Below are 19,594 nucleotides of genomic sequence, written 5' to 3' on the forward strand. Positions count from 1 at the left end.
TGAGAGATTGGCTGAGGTTACACAGGAGGAAAGCAGGACTGTAAGAGGGTTGAAAGTGCAAAGAGACTGGACAGGGCCCTGGCAGCCTGCTTTCTGTTGCTCTACACTGGACAGAGAGGCATTGCGCTGTTCAATGTGACTCATATCCCACCATATTGCCAACATTTCTTCTCTTGTAGTACTGGTCATTAGGTTAAACAGCTTTAGACCCTTTTCACAGCAGACATGTTAACTTGTCAAAGCAGGAAAAGCACAATTGGAATATATAACATTAATGATGGCTGCATTCCATTAAGGTTTAGCAAGTTCTAGGGCTCTGGTATCATGCATGCCCACTTCCCGGCATGCTTTACATGGATGCTTAATAAAAAAGCGAGAGTCAGAATGTCTGACTTGAAAGGGGTCTAAAGCAATGCTGCCGCTCACTGGATGCTGTGTGCAACTGGTCCGAAATTACCATTATTCTGTCTTTTGTTGTTATTATGATTGTTGCACATTTCAGTTATATCGATGGAGCCAAAATAAAGGCATCATGACATGGTGAATCAGGCAATTGAATAGCGTTTGAGTATTGTCTCTCAAAACTGACTCCCACACATTTGGCATGACATGCTTTTCCCCCCCTCTATGCTCACACTGTCAAGCTCTCTAAACGAATCAGACAACATAATGTACTTATACACCCATTGAATAGGCAGTCTGAGCATACTTATACGACCAGGTAAGAGTATATTTTTCTCTGCTCGCTGAGCTCAACGGAGCACATAGGCACGAAGCGTATTTTATGACTACTGTGTATTTTTGCAAATCGACTGTAACACCAATCTTTATGTCTGTCTGGAAAATGTCTTTATAGTTTGGCATTAACTTTATGTCTTTTAGGCCTGCTCGTTAGCTTAGAAACCAAATATTGAAAATCACGTTTGCATTTTCTTTGTCCCCTTTTAACCATAACCTCTGTGACTGTGACTCCAGATGAGTTTGCTGAAGCACATTTTGGGAAAAGAGAGGGAAAGACTGGAGAGGTGCAGGTGGGAAATAGAGGATGGAAGTCCTAATGTGGAGGGGGAAGAGGAGGAGGAAAATGGATGAGCAAACAGAGAAAGCCCCAGAAACAAGGACAGATGCCAGATGCTCAGGTAACCAATATAGCAACAGCAACAGCAAAGTTTTCTTGGGGGAAACCAAAAATAGTACTGATGTATAGATTGTGGAACAAACAGTATACATAAAGCATATTATTTATAAAGTTTAGACATTGTAATGCCCAGCAGCATGGGCACGCTATGTATATATTAGTCCATTGGTGGTTTGCCACAGTAAAGGGGGGGAGGAGAGGAGAGGGAAATCACCATACAGCTTTTAATCAGATGTTTTGGAATTTCTAAGGTTGAAGTCTAAAAAAGCATTTTCAGCGATGATTTACAAATCCTGCCTCTATATCTGAAACAAGGTTGCCCCCCTAGTTAGAGCTGTGTAGAGTGTCTGTCAGGAGTGTCACAGTAGTTTGCTTGCAGCATGTGTGGATACGTTTGTATGTGTGAAAGGATATCAAACTGGTTTCTTTTTTTGCACATAAATTGCTTAATCACTGTTCATAGGCATCATGTTGTTGACAGCTCCAAGGCAGCAATGCAGCAGGTGAGCTAGAAGTGATTTGGTTTGTGAAGCAAGATGCAGCTTGAATCCAGATCATGCCCCTCTGCCACTGTCACTATCCACCCTCTGGATCAGTAAACATACTAGTTAGTATAGTAGTATGATATTAAATAAAAAAATAAATAAAAAGTATAATGTTGGTTTAGTAGTATTATAGTTTAATTTTAATGTTATATTAACTTTATAAAGGGTGCATGTTTGATCAGCCATCGTTATCGATTATATTCTTTTCCAAATAGGGTGATACGTTGTTTCTATAAATGCCGATCGGATAAGCACACAGGACGGAGCCGTCTGTTCCCACAGTACTGGTCCTTTTATACCCCTTTGTCAAAAACGGCCTGTGGCAGGACCCCATGGAAACGTTGCACTGAGTAAGCCATTGCAGAATCTATCTTGAAATTGACAGCAGCTGAGCTAGTTAGCTTTTAGCAGCCAGTGAGTAGCATAGTCCAGCTGTGTGTTCAGCTAAGGGAGGCTTATGGATTTCATCAGAACTCAATACAAAGACTGAGACCCAGAATTCTCCCCAGATTCAGGGGTACTACACGCAATTGATTTTTGGATTTTGATAGAAAGCACTTCTAGACATTACACTCGACTGTGTTGTAATGTCCATTCTCAGATACAGGCTATGTGTTTATAATCTAGTTTTATTGAAAATGACTTAGTTGAGGAGGTCTTGATGACTTTGCAAGTTTGGTCTTAGTGGGTAGGCTACATCATTACTACATACTTTATATTTTGTAGGGTTTACTTTGTATGGTTCAGACCACTAGTTTCCACTTTGGCAACTCCAGTGAGATGGTTGATGGAAACCCGACATAGTGCTCAGCTCTGCAATGACATCAATTAAATGCCCAAAGAAAACCATTACTTCATGTCACAAAAAACAGGATCTGTTAAATCTGTTTGACTTCGTTAGAGTGGCTAGTTTATTCCCCCTTTCCTGTTCCTGCCCTGACCCAGTTAGTGTCTGCAATCCTCTACAGCACCAATTTTACACCTGGCTAAATCACACCCACACCCCCACCCCTACACACAGGAGACATGCACAGAAATGGAAAGACACAGTCACAAAACTAAACCTACACACAACCTTATAAATACACACACGCATACAGATAGACACACAGCTGCAACGCACAGGCGTGAATGGAAAACACGCACAAGCACAAAGGCCATGGGAAACAGCAGTGTGTGATTGGTGTGAAAATAAGCAAATATGGTCTTTGATGTCGGGACTATATTCCTGAGCAGAATTTAGTAGATTTTTTGGGGGCGGTGAGCAAGAAGTGTATATGTAGATGTATATGTGTGTGTGTGTGTGTGTGGGTGTGTGAGAGTGAACGAGTGGTTTGTGTGTGTGTGAACCGAGGTGTGTTTACCCCTGAGGTAGTGGTATTTCATCTCTTCCTGCATCAGTTCTGCCCTGTAGGGGGTAAGAGGTGTGTACATGCCTTTTTTGTGTGTGTGTGTGTGTGTGTGTGCGTGTGTGTGTGTGTGTGTGTGTGTGTGAGTGCGTGTGCGTGCGCACATGCGTGCGTGCGTTACAAGAACCAAATAGCTTTGCTCAGGTTAAAAAGACAGGAAGGAAGAGAAAATGAACACTCCTTTTGTGGCTTTTTTTCAAGGCTTTTTCTCCCTACATGCTCCTGTGTCTGAGGCTCAGACCAGCATTTTCTTGCTTCAAAATAAGAGTAAATTGTATTTGGTAAATTAAACATGCATTGGTTATTGTATAGTAAACTGATGAGAGCACAGCGTGACCTACAGTATTAAGGGGTGTATCGCAGGAGGCCGTAGTGGCAATGCAATGCAATAAATAAATACTTGAAGAAAGTTTTACATATCCCCTGTTAGATTACTGTAAATCAACATAGTTTATTATAGATAACTGTGAAGATGTACATTAACTAGACCAGATAATAACAGCCCCCTGGTGCTGGGCAAGAATTCACTTGCAAATACCGAATTTCTCTGAACAGCCTCCTCGCTGCACCAACTTTTGTAGCAGTAAACAACATTTTGGCACAGTTGGAGTCCATCAGGTGTCCAATTTGGTGTAAAGGATCCCTGCGAGAAAAGTCTGAGGAGCAAAATGTTGTGTGGACTAGCTTTGATTTGTGCATAATTGCTAAGCCTTCCACAGTGTGCAGGGAAACGCTGTGGGTGTGAGTGTATCTGTGCCTCATAGAGGAATGCTTTCATTGGAAGTTGCAAGGCTATTTTCAGCCATTTAAGAAATCAGCAATGTTTCTATTTAATGTGCAGTTGAATTCAGGGCTATGAATGTTTGGCTCTGCTGGGATGGTGTCAAAAGCATCTGGGACTACACAGTTTTTTTAGTTTTTTATCATTCATACTTGCTTAATACTTTAAAAAAAGCTAAATGGTTTTTGTAGATTTTGTCTGCTTTTTATGCCAAAGTTTCACAGACACAAACGAGGGGAGACGAGGGGAGAGAAGGGTGTTATGTGTTCATTTGAAACATAATTTCCTGATGGATTTAGTTCATCCATCTCATAATTCCTTTTCTTTGAATTACATAATTTGTCCGTCTCATTTTTGCTTTTCTCTCAATCACTGTCTGTATCTCTGAACTGAAGCTTTCAGTTCATTATCACTCCTGTCTTGATATACAGCCACTGCTATCGTCCCCTTTTTTCACAATATGTCCTAGTCGTTTCCTTAATGTCTGCCTTTCTCTGAATGATTGCAATTCACTCTTTCATGCCTCTGTCTCACAACCCTTCTTCTGTGTCTCGTTTTTCACAATATTAATTCACCCCTCCCCACTCTCCCCACCCCATCTGTTTCTCTCTCAATTCTTCCCATAAATGTCATTAATTCAGTACCGATAACCAGCTCTGTTCTTTTCAGCTCAGCCTGGCACAGATTATAATTACAATCATTACAATAACGTTAACAGTGCCGTACAATATTCAGGAGTCAAATCCCCTGGTGATATATCTCTCTTGAGCCTTTGGAGCTCCTGTTCTTTGTGTCATATTGTGGCCACTATAGAGATTATGCATGCGTGCATTTAATACACCTGGGGCTGGTGTTAATTGATTCCCCCCCCCCCCCATTTTTCTGTGACTGGTCTGTTCCATGTTATGACAGAAAAGGGGAGCTGTTTCACATCATATGCAATAACCTATCCATTACAATCTATCCTATCAGTGCTTGATGAGGACAAAACTTCTTCTTTCACAAACTACCAGATTAACTTCTTCAGATCAAAGTATTTTATTCAGCCTGAGGTAATTGTCAAAAAAACCCTACAGTCAGACTTCATCAAAATGTACGTGACATAAGTATTAGAGAGGATGCTGAGCCAGATGCAGAATAATGTAAAACAATATAATTATTGGCTATAAGTGATCATATTTTGAACTAGAAATGTATCAGCAACAACTAGTCACGGCGACCAGGCGAAGTGAAAAACACTGATCATCTTGTTTCATTGCTATATTCTGCTGGGAATCCTTCGGTCCTGGCAACCGTGTGGTTGCCACTTGACCCATACCACACACTCACCGCTGCCGACCAATTAGACCCTCTTATGGAAACACATGGAGGCACTCCCTGATGGCAAAGGCCCTCCCAGCAATACTGCACACCATGGAACATGGCAAAAACTGCTCCAGATGCCAGGGACAACGTGACAAAGAGCTCAAAGCATTAAACCAGACTGCCAGCTTTCCCAGATCCTACTGCCATGAGAGAGGGTACTTTGTTGGGTGGTGCGTGTCAAGTGGCATCCACATAATCAACAGGACCCAGGATTTCCCATCAGACCATTGCATTTTGAATTGATCCATTGTTATTCATTTCACCCGTCAGTCCTGTTGATGTTGTGGATGATTGGTGTATATCTATTTTTATGGTAAGGGACACATGGCTGTAGAAAATAATTTCGAAAAAAAGCGTGAGTCATCTTCAAATTGTGAGATGCTGTTTAAAGCTCCAAAAGTTGTTAAATTATAGTTTTTGCCAATATCTATTGATGAAATGAAGACAAATGTTTCAACTGAGCAGTTGGGATCATCTATGGAACAATGATGGTAAGCATTGTGGATATGCCATATGCTGAACCAATCTTTTTAGTACAGACTTTGACAAAATGATGTATTTGTGTTGTCCACTGAAGGTACAGAATGTCCCTCCAAGTCATAACTGAGAGTAGGGTTTGTCTTCTAACAATTTCTGACAAATATATTTGTGAAACTGCTACCTAAGCTGTTTGTTGGCCAAATATCACCAAGGACAAAGTCAAGAAACTGCCTTTTAAGTTCATAAATTTCATCTGTGACTTTACATAATATGAGAAAGGCAAGCACAAAGCCACAAACATTTATGGTAATGTGCACTTGTTGTGACACCTTTAGCTTGTCACTGTAAATCTGAGTGTGCCAATAAACAAGGCATGAGTGACTGTGTGTCTTTCAAAGAAAAAAAAGCTCAGTCCAGAGGTTTCTTGGTAACAGAAAGATATGCCTTTGTGATTAAACCAGCGTCACTTAGACTTAGGTCTTTGTGCAGCATCGGAAGTTCAGAAACATTTGTGTACAGCTTCTGTGTATATCAAGGTCACACTGACATTAGTCTTAGGTCGACAGACATATCTCCTCAGCCCTGCATCAGCACTGAGAAGGTCTGACTGCACCAATTATCATTCTGGGTTAGGGTTTTGCTCCTTGTGATATCAAAGTGGACGATTGATACCTGAAATAAATGGACTTTGAGTCTGTGTGCTAAACCTGTTGAGATGTGCACGGCTCGTGTGAGACCCACTTGGCCTTGGTCATGGCTGGAATCTTCTTAGCCCTGTTGGTTTTGGATTTCAGGCTAATGAGAACCAGGGCGATGCAACGAGTCAGCCAGTATACCTTGGCAGACATTTGGCTGGTCATACTGACAGTCATGCGTGTGTATGTGTGTGTATGCTTGCGTTTGTGTGTGTGCGAAGTCCCAGTAATCCCAGTGGCTAAGCTGGTAATCCCCTCAAGCTGCCCATTAGCCCCTTGATAGACACATGCACATAGACAGACACACACACAGACGCACAGCTCCTTCAGGGCAGTCACCCAGGTGTCAGGCAGACTGTACCTCAGGGAGGGATCACTATGATCAGCCACAGAGCTGGCCCACTGCCCCTGGAGGGAGGAATGGAGACACTGGCTGGCAATACATACAGATTAAAGAGAAGGAGACAAAGGCGGAAGGAGCAATGAAGAGAAACACAGAGAAAGGGATGGTGCCAGACTGGGACGACTGGAGGGGAGAGAAGAAAAGGAGAGAACTGGAAAGGGGTGAATGGAGGAGGAACAGACCAAGAAAGAGAACAAGATTAAAAGAAAAGGGAAAGGTTATTTCGCTGTCTCTTCCTGCTCACTGCACTAGTCTCTGCAGTGGCTGCTGTTGTCTAGAGAATTCCAAACTTTGAGATCCTTTCCCGTCCACTATTTGGACAAGAACGCCAGATTTCAGCTGCGGTTGGCTATTTTTTGGTCTTGTACGGTCTTTTTTCCCCCCAGTTCCTGCGTACCCCCGGCTGATGTTTCTGTTTGTTTCTGTCTCAGAAATGGCATCAGCTGATCGGTGCAGCACTGTTTCCTTTGAGTTAGTATCCTCAAAGAAGTGATTCACCTGATGTGGTGTCTTTGTTCCTAAAATTCCTGTTCCAGTCCTCAAGTTGATGTGTTTATCAGTGTCTGGCCCTTGAAACCTGTAAAATAAAAAAATGAAACTCGGGAGTTTCAAACGTATACTTGCTAGTGAGAAAGTAAGAACCCTTCATATTTTTCTGGAGACTGCACTTTTTACAGGTATGTTGCATTTTTTTAAAAACGATAATGCCTTGCTGGAGTCTCGCAGCCACTTGCTGTCTCACCAGAGTTTAGTAGTGAACCGTGTGGGCAGCAGGAGACATGCTTCTCTCATTATATGACGACGATCGTACTGAAGCTCTACTATTGTGAGTCATTCAGTTTGAGTTTCAGTGCTCTACGCTGACGTGGGAAGACAGAGGAATCATTCTTTTAGTATGTCACATAACACAAACAGTGGAACACAGCAGCGATGAGTCATTCACACCGTGGGTACCTTTGTTTCTGTTTTACTGCACCTCTTTTCTCTCCCCACTTCCCCATGTAGATCACATTTTGGAAGCGCTCTCACTTGATTTAGCACTGCATGATTTTTTATGTGAGCAATTAGTCAACATGTCAATTTCATGTTGATGTAAATTATTTTCTTGATTAACCGATTAGTTGGTTGCTCTATAAAATGTCAGAGAATGGCGTTTCCCAAAGCCCAAGATGACGCCCGGGAAAGGGAGAAGACATTCAGTTTAATATGATAGAGGAGTAAAGAAACCATAAAATCTTCACACTGAAGAAGATTGTTTTTTTCCTATTACTCAAAAAGATTAAACAACTATCAAAATAGTTGCCGATTAATTTAATTGTCGACATCGGTTGACCTATTAATTCATTGACTGTCATAGTACTAGTTTTCAAGGTCATTATTTAGAATGTTATTCATAAACTTTTATTTAGTTCATTGTCATCACGTTTTGTAGGGTAATGTGCACCAATGGACTAGTCTTACTTTACACCTCTGTTTAAATGTCAAGAAAATGAATGTCTGTGCTCGTATGCCTGCAATGTTCTATCTCTCTCTCTGTCTCTTCATATACATGTCTCTTCATACATGTTTCTGCTTTTTATTTATTGAAAAGTCATAAGGAGCTTAAATAATACAGACATATTTGATGTACTTTAATCATTTAGTAACTGTTATTGAGTTGTTCAGGGCTGTGCAGCCTCTTGTGTAATATACTTCTGTTCACTTGCTAGCATTCTTTAGTACAGAAATCAACTACAAGATAATAGTTTCTGTGATTAATGATTATAATTTTTTTTTTTATTATTTGGAATACTTAAAGTTGACCAACTCTATTCCATCCTTTTGTTTCTTTTTCATTTTCCTTCTCTTGTCTTTATTGTCATTATTTCCCTATATGACTTACTTGGATCTGCTTTGTGCATCATGATGATCCACAATAATCAGTATTTAATTGAAAAACTATTAAGGAAAATTAATATCAGCTTGTATTCAAGGAGAAGACACTTTAAAAGTTGACTTAGTTCACAAGTAGATATCCAAAAGCCTTACTGTCGTATTGATTGCATTTTAATCTTTCTTCCTGCCATTACCCTATACTGTATGTTGAGACTGTGGAATACTGTCTTGGTAGAACCTTGAGTAAATTTGTGCCATTGTGTCAGTATTCTGTGTAATTGATCATAGGACTTAGTAGCACCTGCCAACTGCACCAACATGCCTACAAGTTTAAAAACGAATTAACTTCCCTAGGGACTCATATTCAGTGCAGGTCCAGGTAATTGGCTGTCTGCGACCCTGTATTACTGTACAATGCTGCTGATCGTTGCTTGCAATGACTGTTTATTATCAGTTTAGACCACAGAATTCCCCAAATTACGTTGTATAAGTATGTTACAGTGTTAATGATAATTTGATGACTCTAGGTATTTGGTCTATATACTAAACAAAGGCGTCTCTTCACTAAAGCAGGGCTGCGTCAGACCCATTTTCAACGGAGGTTGGCTGATGACACTTCATTCAGTGTGACTGCCAACACAGATTTAGCCCATGTTACTCTATCAGTCTGAATATGTTAATAGAGCATTACGGGCTAAAATTTTAATCTAAAAAAGAAGCTTAATCTTGAGTGCCACATTTGAAAAATATGGCTTAATTTGCGCAAAGCTGAGTCAATGATCATCTTTAGCATTTATTTTGTGGTGTTCTGTGGAAAGTGATGATGAATTGAGACTTGCTAATTTGCTTATGATTTCATCTGGTTACTCTGTAATGGGCTTGAAACTTGGCTAACTGGTGCTGAACACAGTTGAGCTCATTTCACTCAGTTTTCTAGACAGTGACATGATATGTGATGGGCATACATGTCTCAACACCTTGATCCTTTTACTACGTGGAGTGAAACTCGTTAAGCAATACTCATGTTATTCCATTTTAGTAAAGCATCTCATTACTTGTAAAGAAATTACATTTAATTCAGCCATTTACTTTGATTGCTCGTGTGTGCACAAATGACATGAATGTGTTTAAAAATTACATTAAGGGCTCTCGTAACACTTTCAATCTCCATTCCGGAGGGAGAATCCAAGAATAGAGCAGAGACAGACAGACATAAAGAGACATAAAGGCCCAGAGACAGAGAGACTGAGAACAATGTGTTTCTCTCTGCTCTATTGCTCTCCCCATTATCCTTTAACACAGAAAAACAGGAATTCAATTAAAAGACCATGTAGTGACCTTAACACACATGCACATGTGTGAAAACACAGTGTTGATGTATCAATTAATCACTGTCTGTCACTTGACAATTCTGGCCTGTTTCCTTACTGGACCATGGGGATTGTATATACTTGTGTGTGTGTGTGGGTGTGGGTATGGGTGTGTGTTTGTAAAATGTCATTCTACTCTATAATGACCATCGTTATTCCCAACTCTTAAAATGTTGTAAGCTGCAATAGGCTCTCTAATAGGTCTCTTTTTTGTGTTTTTTTATATGTGTGTGTGTGTGTGTGTGTGTGTATAATCATTAGTATGCAGTACTCTGCACTGGCCTTGTGTTATTAAACATTAAAACTAGATGACAGAATATGGCCTGAGCCCTGAGGCTAAGACTAACAGAGTAGGACACACTTGAGGAAACACACTAGTAGTACAAGACGTTCACACACAAAAGGGCATATCAGTGCCCACTGGAAGCTAAAGCCATTTTATACTTGATTCTTAAAGTTGTGGTTTGAAAGTAGAATGTCATTTATTTTCACTCAATAGCAAATTAAAGTCACTGACTGGTCGGCCCATTGCTATTCATGTTCTGGTCTGCACAGAAAGTGCAGAAATGCACAAGCTTTGTGCTGGACACCCATTTTACTTAGCATTTTTTGAGGACAGTCTTATTTATTTTACTGAGTGATATACAGTACTATATTCAAATGCTTTAACATTGTATTGTTTGAGAGTACCCCAGGTCAATTGAATGAATATAAGCTAAATTCTCTGTTTTAAAGATCAAAACGATACTTTATAACAAAGTCAATCTAGATATTAAAACTAAAAACTCAAAAAATAAAAAGGGAATGAAAACGTAAAAGATATACAGGCATTTCATTATAATTGATATCTAGATTTACTCCCAACCCTGACCCAAAAACTTCTTCAAACTTCTGCATTGCACAGGACTGTGAAATATACACTCTAACTCCTTCTACTTCCTTAAGATACCTTATTTACTTCATATATGATTCAAGTTTTTATTGGACTGCCAAATTTTCTATCGTTTTTGTAAAAGTTTTCTAAAAGACGGTTTTGAACATGATTCCTAGAGATGGGCTTGGACACTGTACTGCCAGCGTGGTATGGCTGTATGGTTTTTATGTGGGTTTTTATATTCCTTTGTAGTTTATCAAATCCTGGTCCTGACATCAAGTTGTGAAAACCCTAACTACTGTTTAAACTTTGACCTCCTGACTTTCCTCCTGACTTTTGTTTCACACTGCAAATCGTTAGCTAATTCTTAAACTACATTCTTAATTGCTGTAACTGCTTTCTCATTTTTTCTGAAAATATAATTGACTTTTAGTTTCAATGTGTTGCCTTTTAATTATCACATCCTCCATTTGGTGCATTTTCTTTAATCCAAAGACTTCACACAGGGAACACAAGGTTGGGGGGAATATGCCTGTGGTTTTGTTGTCTTTGTTTATAATGTGGATTTGTGTTTGACATAAAAGTTATAAAAAAAAAATTAAAAAAGAAGAAAAAACAGGCCAAAAGCTTTCAGGCAACAAGCTGTAATAACATTCAACCATTTGCTCAATTAATGCTTGTGCATCTGAATGTTTGCCAACATTTGTGTGCTACATGTGTCTGTAAGTTTATTATTGTGTGTGCAAATCAATTGAAATGAATTTGGTTTGACACTGTTGCATTTTTTTCATTGTTTTAGCTAAAGGGGAGCCTAATAAAGAAATCAATTGTATGTTATATTTTTCCCTTTTTTTGCCTGGACCACGTTAAAGAGGTAGTTATACCTGAAGGCAAGGTTATACTGTTCAGTACAGACAGACACAGACACACACACACACAAAGGAATACTTGTTTGTTTATTGCAGTGAAACATGAGAAATTGATAACATATTACTTGAACCACTTTTTGATATATATATAAAAAAAGAAATTAAGAACAAAATAGATATTATTTTTTAATGAGTAACTCACTGAAAAGAAGCCTTTTTACAGGAGTTGCACAACAAGTTAAAGCTCACTTTCAGTTCAGCCTTTTATTTGATTAATCACATTGCACATTTGCGCATTAATACATTATTGTCAGAGGAATAAAACCAGACTTTTACATCTAGTTTATGAGAAGGTTCAATGTTAATAACAGAATTACAAATGCAGATAACTAAAGGGCCACACCCCTAAGATGCCTAGATGATCTGACCTAGAAGAACTGAGAAGTGCTATTGACTAGACATTATATTACAATATTTAGCTAATAAAAGGTGAGTTTGACAGAAAAAAGTCAGGTGACCAACACAATTGGGAGAAATCCAGTTCTGTTAAAAAAACAAATGGCAAACAGGCTATAAATCCTGCTTGTGCTCCCATCTTGTGGCCGCAGCAGACTCTGTTCACACCGTTTCAAGCAGCACAGCTGACTGCATGTGACAACACCCAACTGTGATGATGGATTGTGTAATGACAAGGATCCTGCTTGCAGCTTGATATGATGATTTCAGTGCATTTATTTTTGTTGTTCTTACCTCTGAATTTTGAGGAAATGTCTGTTTAAAATTCCTATGCTTCGTCTCATAATGCCGTTTCAAATTGGAAATCTTCATCACAGCTATAGTCTCCTGGCATATTTTGCACATGGGTCTGATTGGAGGGAGAATGAATGCACATTTTTCAGTCCATTCTTCTTTGAATTGCTGATTTTCACAGTCCACTTTTCTTTTAGCAGTGAATTTGGAACAAGCCATTTTCGTGCAATCTAGGCTTCTACAGCCGGCAAAATGTCAATATGCAAACTGCTCCAAAATCGAAAGTGAAAGTTAAAAATTGCACTCGCAGCAGTGAGTGACCCAATACGGGCTGTCTGAGTATCACTGGCATGGAGACAAGTCCCGGTATACACGTGCTTACCCAACCAAAACACATAGTGAAGGAATAACAGTTGGGGGGTCACAAATAGAGGCCGCCTATTAAGGACCATTGCTATTAAGACTGGTGGCACACTGTGTGTTTCAAGTTCAAAAACCCACATGCATGCCTGTTCAATTTGTGTGTGTAGGAGGGCACATTTTTGATTGTTTCAGATCCCAGGAAGACATCATTGTGTTAGCTAATGGGGATCCAAATAAACAAATACATTTAAATGTATTGTCCTCATTTAAAAAAAAAAAACACACACACACACAAACGGGATTAATTTCTGTCAGAGTGTGTATTCTTATCCGTCATATTTCTTCTCCTACATTCTCCTTCTGTCTCTTGCCTTACCATCTCATCCTGTCTTTCCCCCTTGTCTCCCTCAATCCATATATCTCTCAATTGACTGTCCCTTTAAGGCGCTGTCATCCCTAACACCTCCCCTTTTAAATGCCAGCAGACACACGCAATCTGTCACTACCTATCTACAAAATACAGGTGTGTGCACGCAACATTTTTCCGCGCGTCCCGCATTAATATGCGTGTCCCTCCTGGTATTTTCATTCATGTGTTTGTTTGCCCCTTTCTCTGTATGCGTGTCAGGTTTCATAGTAAGTGATAGGGTAGCCAGCAGCCTAAACAAGCTTTAGCTCAGGGGGGCAGCACTCACTATCTATCTAACTGCCTGAGAGAGAGAAAGACAGAGGGCAACATGAGGGAGGGAGGGAGAGAGGGAGGGAGGGAGTAGGTGCACAACATTTATCATTTAATAGAGGAAGTAACTTCCTTTTCCAACAATGGAAGGATACTGTTTACTTTAACTATGGACAGTCATGCGAGGAAAATGAGGTGCTGCTTTAAAAATGTTAGTGTGTGTCCACTACAGCCAATTGTGTATGGAGCTAAATCGGGGTCAAATGTTTTGTACTTGAAGAAGTAAAATTTGAAACTGAAATTTCAAGTTTTGATCTTGAATTTTGAAAAATATATCAACATATTCAAAATAAAAATAAATGAACAAAAAGTTTTTTCAGGTTAAAAATAATTATGATCAACTCTGGTAATTCTTTTGAATAAATCATTTATTTTCATTTTTCACTTTCATATGTTTTGATATTTAGGATCCTATTTCTTTCAGTTGCATGTTTTATCTTTTCAGATTCAGATCTTAGTTTTTTTTACAGTTTCAAATCTTTTTTTTACAGTTTCAAATCTTTTTTCAGTTTCAGATCTTTCTTTTTCAGTTTCAGAGTTTTGACCCTGATCTAGCGTGGGGGGCATCAACTGAGAGGGGTGTGGCATCATGACAGACAGCTCAACCAAAAGGCTACAGACCTCCCCCTGTCATGTTGCCATCAGGGAACGTAGGATCTAAAACGATTCGGCTACGCCACATGTAACTGCACGAATATTCTGCACGGCTAAAAGTGTTTTAATTTCCAAGGCTGTTTAGATGTGAGATGTGGAAACTGTTTTAGGCAGTACTGAGGACCAGTTGTAGTAGAGGAGCGACAAAATCACGCCAGATTGTGCACAGACACCCACATTTTAAGTACTGAAATGTCCGATTTCCACGCAGCACTTCAAGTGTGGGTGTCTGTGTGCACAATCTGGCATCATTTTGTCGCTCCTGTACTACAACTGGTCCTCAGTACTGCCTAAAACAGCTTCCACATCTCACATCTAAACAGCCTTGGAAATTAAAACACTTTAAACCGTGCAGGATATTCATGCATGGTGTGCAAATGGAAGGTTGTCACCGACAGCAGTTTCATGTGGCGTAGCCGAATCGTTTTAGATCCTACGTTCCCTGAAGGCAACATGACAGGGGGAGGTCTTTAGCCTTTTGGTTGAGCTGTCTGTCACGATGCCGCTCCTCTCAGTTGATGCCACGCCCCCCACGCTAGATCAGGGTCAAAACTCTGAAACTGAAAAAGAAAGATCTGAAACTGAAAAAAGATTTGAAACTGTAAAAAAAGATTTGAAACTGTAAAAAAAACTAAGATCTGAATCTGAAAAGATAAAACATGCAACTGAAAGAAATAGGATCCCAAATATCAAAACATATGAAAGTGAAAAATGAAAATAAATGATTTATTCAAAAGAATTACCAGAGTTGATCATAATTATTCTTAACCTAAAAAAACTTTTTGTTCATTTATTTTTATTTTGAATATGTTGATATGTTTTTCAAAATTCAAGATCAAAACTTGAAATTTCAGTTTCAAATGTTACTTTTTCTAGTACAAAACATTTGACCCCAATTTAGCTCCATAATTGTGGTGCTGGCTGTTGTTTCTGCCAACATTTCATTGTATGTTGACATTACAGTTACTCATCCTTTTAAATCAGAGCAAGGTGCTGAGCAAATATGTCAAACTTAAGTTATCAGTCTATTTCGCAGTCTGTAAGCATTGAGTTCCTTTACATGAGTAATATATTCTTCCTGTATGTGCCTGTACAAATTGCTTGAAGTGACAGGAAGACAATAATAATGGGGGGAGAGTGTTACAATGCTGTAGTGTTACCTAAAGTAATTCATGATATCTGACTTTTTTTTTAATTGTAAACTTATACAGACACAGTCAAAAATGGCTTTAATCCTGCAAGATCAGCATGTAAATAACACCTAGGGGTGCCAGTATTTTACCACGCAATAATGGATTGGGCTTTTAATGTGCATCAGTTCATGTCACTCTGAAGCGCTGCATGTTTGTCTTGGAACCTCTGGGGCTGACAGGGAGGTTAATCCACTATTCAACCCCAGTCAGAGTGTCTCTCCTTGGGGTGCACAGAGAGCAGCGATGGCCCCTGTCACCTCCAAAGCTCTGGGACAGAACACCCCCCTCCTCCACGATGCACCACAAAAGGGCTTATCGTCCCTGGGCATCACAGCAATGCTGAGGGGGATTGAAAGGAATGGATGTTTGCACTGCTGGGTGCCAATGGAGTGACATGCGCACACACAAACACACACACGCACACTGTCAAGCACACCCATATGAGTAGGTAGGCACCCAGTGCTGACATATGGCACGTTAAAAGGAGGGACTGCACATCACGCCGTTGCAGTTTCACAAATACACACACAGGACCACATGCATGTTGTTAAGAATGCATACAGAATGACAGACAAAGCCATGCTGGCAGCACTGAATGCTATCTGTTGGGAGGAATTTGTTTTCCTCTCCGATCCTGACCCTCAAGTCCATGTGCAATCAAGCATACATGTTTGACTACTGACAAGTTTTACTCTGCCTTTCTGTGAGTATACGCATCTGTGTTTTCCCAGAGGTCATTGGAGTTTTGTTCTCGATTGTCAGGTTGAATGTTTTGTTTTCCTTTGCTTAAGAGATGTTTTATGGTAAAATGGAAATGTGAAAAAGTATTCAATTTCATAAAAAGCCCCCCCCCCCCAACTGAATCGGGTGTTCTGTTCAGCTCATCATACATTTTAAAGACAGTAGAAAGCTAACACATCCATCCTCCTCTCTCTCTCTCTCTCTCTCTCTCTCTCTCTCTCTCTCTCTCTCTCTCTCTCTCTCTCTCTCTCTCTCCCTCTCTCTCGCTCTCTCTGTATCTCTCTCTCTCTCTTTCCCTCTCTCCCTCTCTGTGTGTGATGAATGGAGACAGTCAATGATTGGGGTGGGGTGTAAGGATGACCTGACCACTGTATGTGTGTTTATGTGTATCGGTAACTTCTGAATTTACGTGTGTCTGCCTAATTTAATGGATAGAATGCCAGCAGGGTCAAGGACCCCCTTACTCACATACAAACACACACATACGCGTACACACACTGGAACACACACATAGAGTTCAGGGTGGGCAGCGGATGACTGATTTACAAGACACAGCAGTGACTATTGACCACATGTACTGTACCCTTAAAATTGACTGTGTGTGTGTGTGTGTGTGTGTGTGTGTCAGACAGGCTAGTGTTGTTAATCAATCACTCACTACAGACCCTGAACTTTGGACACAAGTAGAGGAAATAAATCAGCTGACAACTGAAGTGAAAGAAAGGGAAGGAGGAGGAGAGATGACAGTTTATTTGTTTTTTAAATAAAGACAACAATGCTCTTTTCATGACTATTTCTGCAATGTTAAACTATGTTTAACATATTTTGCTAAGGGCTAAAGAAAGTAATGGAGTAGATATATTTCGACTTGAATTTGAGGCAGTATATGATTTTTCCTTGAATATCTTTCGTGATGTTCCGTCTTTGCAGAGTATGTGAGAACATAGGCAAACACACGTCTAAAAACAAAAGGAAGACACTAATGCAGACCTCTAATTTGGTCCTACGTGACTTATGCTTTTAAGGTTTTGAGGCAGTGAAACCAGCTGCGGGACAGCTGTGTGTCCCCAGTTGGAAAACTCTCCTTAATCAACTGGTTCAAAGTTAGCAATTAGTCTTCAAATTAATATAGGACGGGTATATGCTCAACCCAAAGTCAATAACTCCCCCCCGGTCATTAAATGAATGTAATGAACTTCATAGATGTACTCGTGTGTGAGTTTGGGTGGGTGTAAGTAAAAGAGATGGGGTTCGTCTGATGATCAAATAAATTTTGAATACAAACTGCATGATGAAACAGCACCGAAATAAGAGAAACTGATCCCCAAGAAATAAGGTAAATATACTGCTCAAAATACAACATAACAATAATGGAGTGTGTGCACAGTGTAAACACAGTCAGTGTGGCTGTTTAATGGAATATAATGACCATAGTTTCACTCCTCGATTGCGTTTGAGAAATTGAGTGCCTGTAGCTGCCAATAAAGGCATCCACATTCTACTTAGTTTTTTTGTTCATATGACTAACTTTGTATGACTGTGATTTGAAAATACAGAATAGTATCGTCTGCATATGGATATATTCCAAATGTTCACAGGCTGAAAGAAAAAAAGTTATGAAATTATCAGTAAAGTTTGCTATGATTAATGCACATACAGTCATTTCAATTTGTTTTGGTAACCAGCAATAAACATTAGGGGTGTCACGATTCTCCAAATCCTCGATTCGATTACATTTTCGATTCTGAGGTCATGGTTCAACTCGATTCTCGATTTTTACATTGATTTTTTTAAAGCACAGGTTGCTATGCCATTTTTGGACTAAACTTTTATGCAATATAACATCTGACCTTTGTTCGCAATGTACCACACTACATTGTCAAATTTAAAACATTTATTAACAACATGATGTAACAATAACTCATATCTTCAGTCAACTGGAAACTTAAACAAAATAACCTGCCATCTAGTTTCTGCAGAGCTTGCAAACTGCGGCTTTTTTGTCCACAACGCAAACGTTGTCAAAATAACTCACTGGAAATCCAAAATACTTCCACACTGGGAAAATCAGGGACAGAAGGGGGGGTTCAAGTTCTGTCAATGGGTCTCCTGCATCTGCAGTTGCCATTGTTGTAAGACTGGCGTAGCCCCTTTCAGGAATAGGGCGGTGCGTGAGGTGTGTGTGCATAAGGCGTGAGTGGGTGAGCGAGAGTGAGGGAGCGTGTGTATGTGCAGACAGTGAATGAATGGGAGAGGAAGGAGAAGCGAAAGGAGTAGCAGTAGTAGCGACAGCAATAAAGTATACAGTATAGGCTGCAGTTTGGCTGTGAGTAAAGGTGACGGCTCCTCAAGATACAGCAAAGTTCCCTGGTATTATTTCCCAACCAGCTTAGTGAAAGGGGTTCACCCCAAAGGTAAACACAAACTTCGGCCCTGGAGGAAATCATGTGCCCTGTCCGACCACGGTATGGAGCCGAACAGGAATGGTGTAACACCATGCTATCGTTTGGCTGGCTGTAGCTCATAGCTACTGGCTTAGCTGATAGCTAAGTTAGAGGAGGTTGACTCGCAGCATTTCAACATGTGTGTGTTTTTTTCTGCTTGGCAAGCCGACCGGACATGACATGGGGGCATGGCAGCATCGACGATTCCATTTTTTAATTCGAAGTTCGAGATTGTGACACCCTTAATAAACATTTATTTTTACATGAATATTCAACATGCTGTTTAGGACCTTCTTGTTTTTGCCCCCCAATATATTGTGTTTCAATCGGAATTAAATAAGCTTGATATTTGTATCATCTTATGAATGAGACTACAGGGTCATTTATTAAAACAGAACTTAGTTAAAAAAAAAAAAATTGGTTAAACTGCTTATTATTTTCCCAAATTCGAATGTTAAAAAATCGTGAAAAATGCTCATCACAATTTCCCAGAGACAAAAGCAACATCTTCAAATTGCTTTCTTTGTCCAACCAACAGCAAAAACCTAAAAGACCATCATTAACTTTGAGAAATGGCAAAGTAATGCAGCAACTTCCTAAATATAAGAAGCTGTAGCCAGCAAATATTTGACAAATTTACTTGAAAAATAATTAATCTATTATTAAAATAGTCAGTGGTTATTTTCCTTTGACTGATTAATTGACTATTACATGAAGTGCTAAAGTTTTGTGCCGATATTATTTCTGTAGGCATTAAGATAGTGAAATGATGTCATGACTGACTCACTATAACAGGTCACAGTTATTAATAGACTGACCTCAAAACACATAGCAGAAAATGCTCTAACAATTTATTTGCTGCAAGTGGGAAGACAGGCAGAGAAGAGTATGAAGAGAAGCAGTGGG

The 19,594-nt window shown here is 39.7% G+C and overlaps 1 protein-coding gene across 9 annotated transcripts in view; it reads left to right on the forward strand.

The window, feature by feature from the left end:
* The window catches only part of csmd3b (CUB and Sushi multiple domains 3b), a 376,450-nt gene that overhangs the window by 90,842 nt on the left and 266,014 nt on the right, over nucleotides 1-19,594 (forward strand). The gene's annotated exons all lie outside the window — the stretch shown is intronic.

This window comes from Sparus aurata, chromosome 3 (assembly GCF_900880675.1).
Source record: "Sparus aurata chromosome 3, fSpaAur1.1, whole genome shotgun sequence".
In the NCBI taxonomy this organism is placed as follows: domain Eukaryota; kingdom Metazoa; phylum Chordata; class Actinopteri; order Spariformes; family Sparidae; genus Sparus; species Sparus aurata.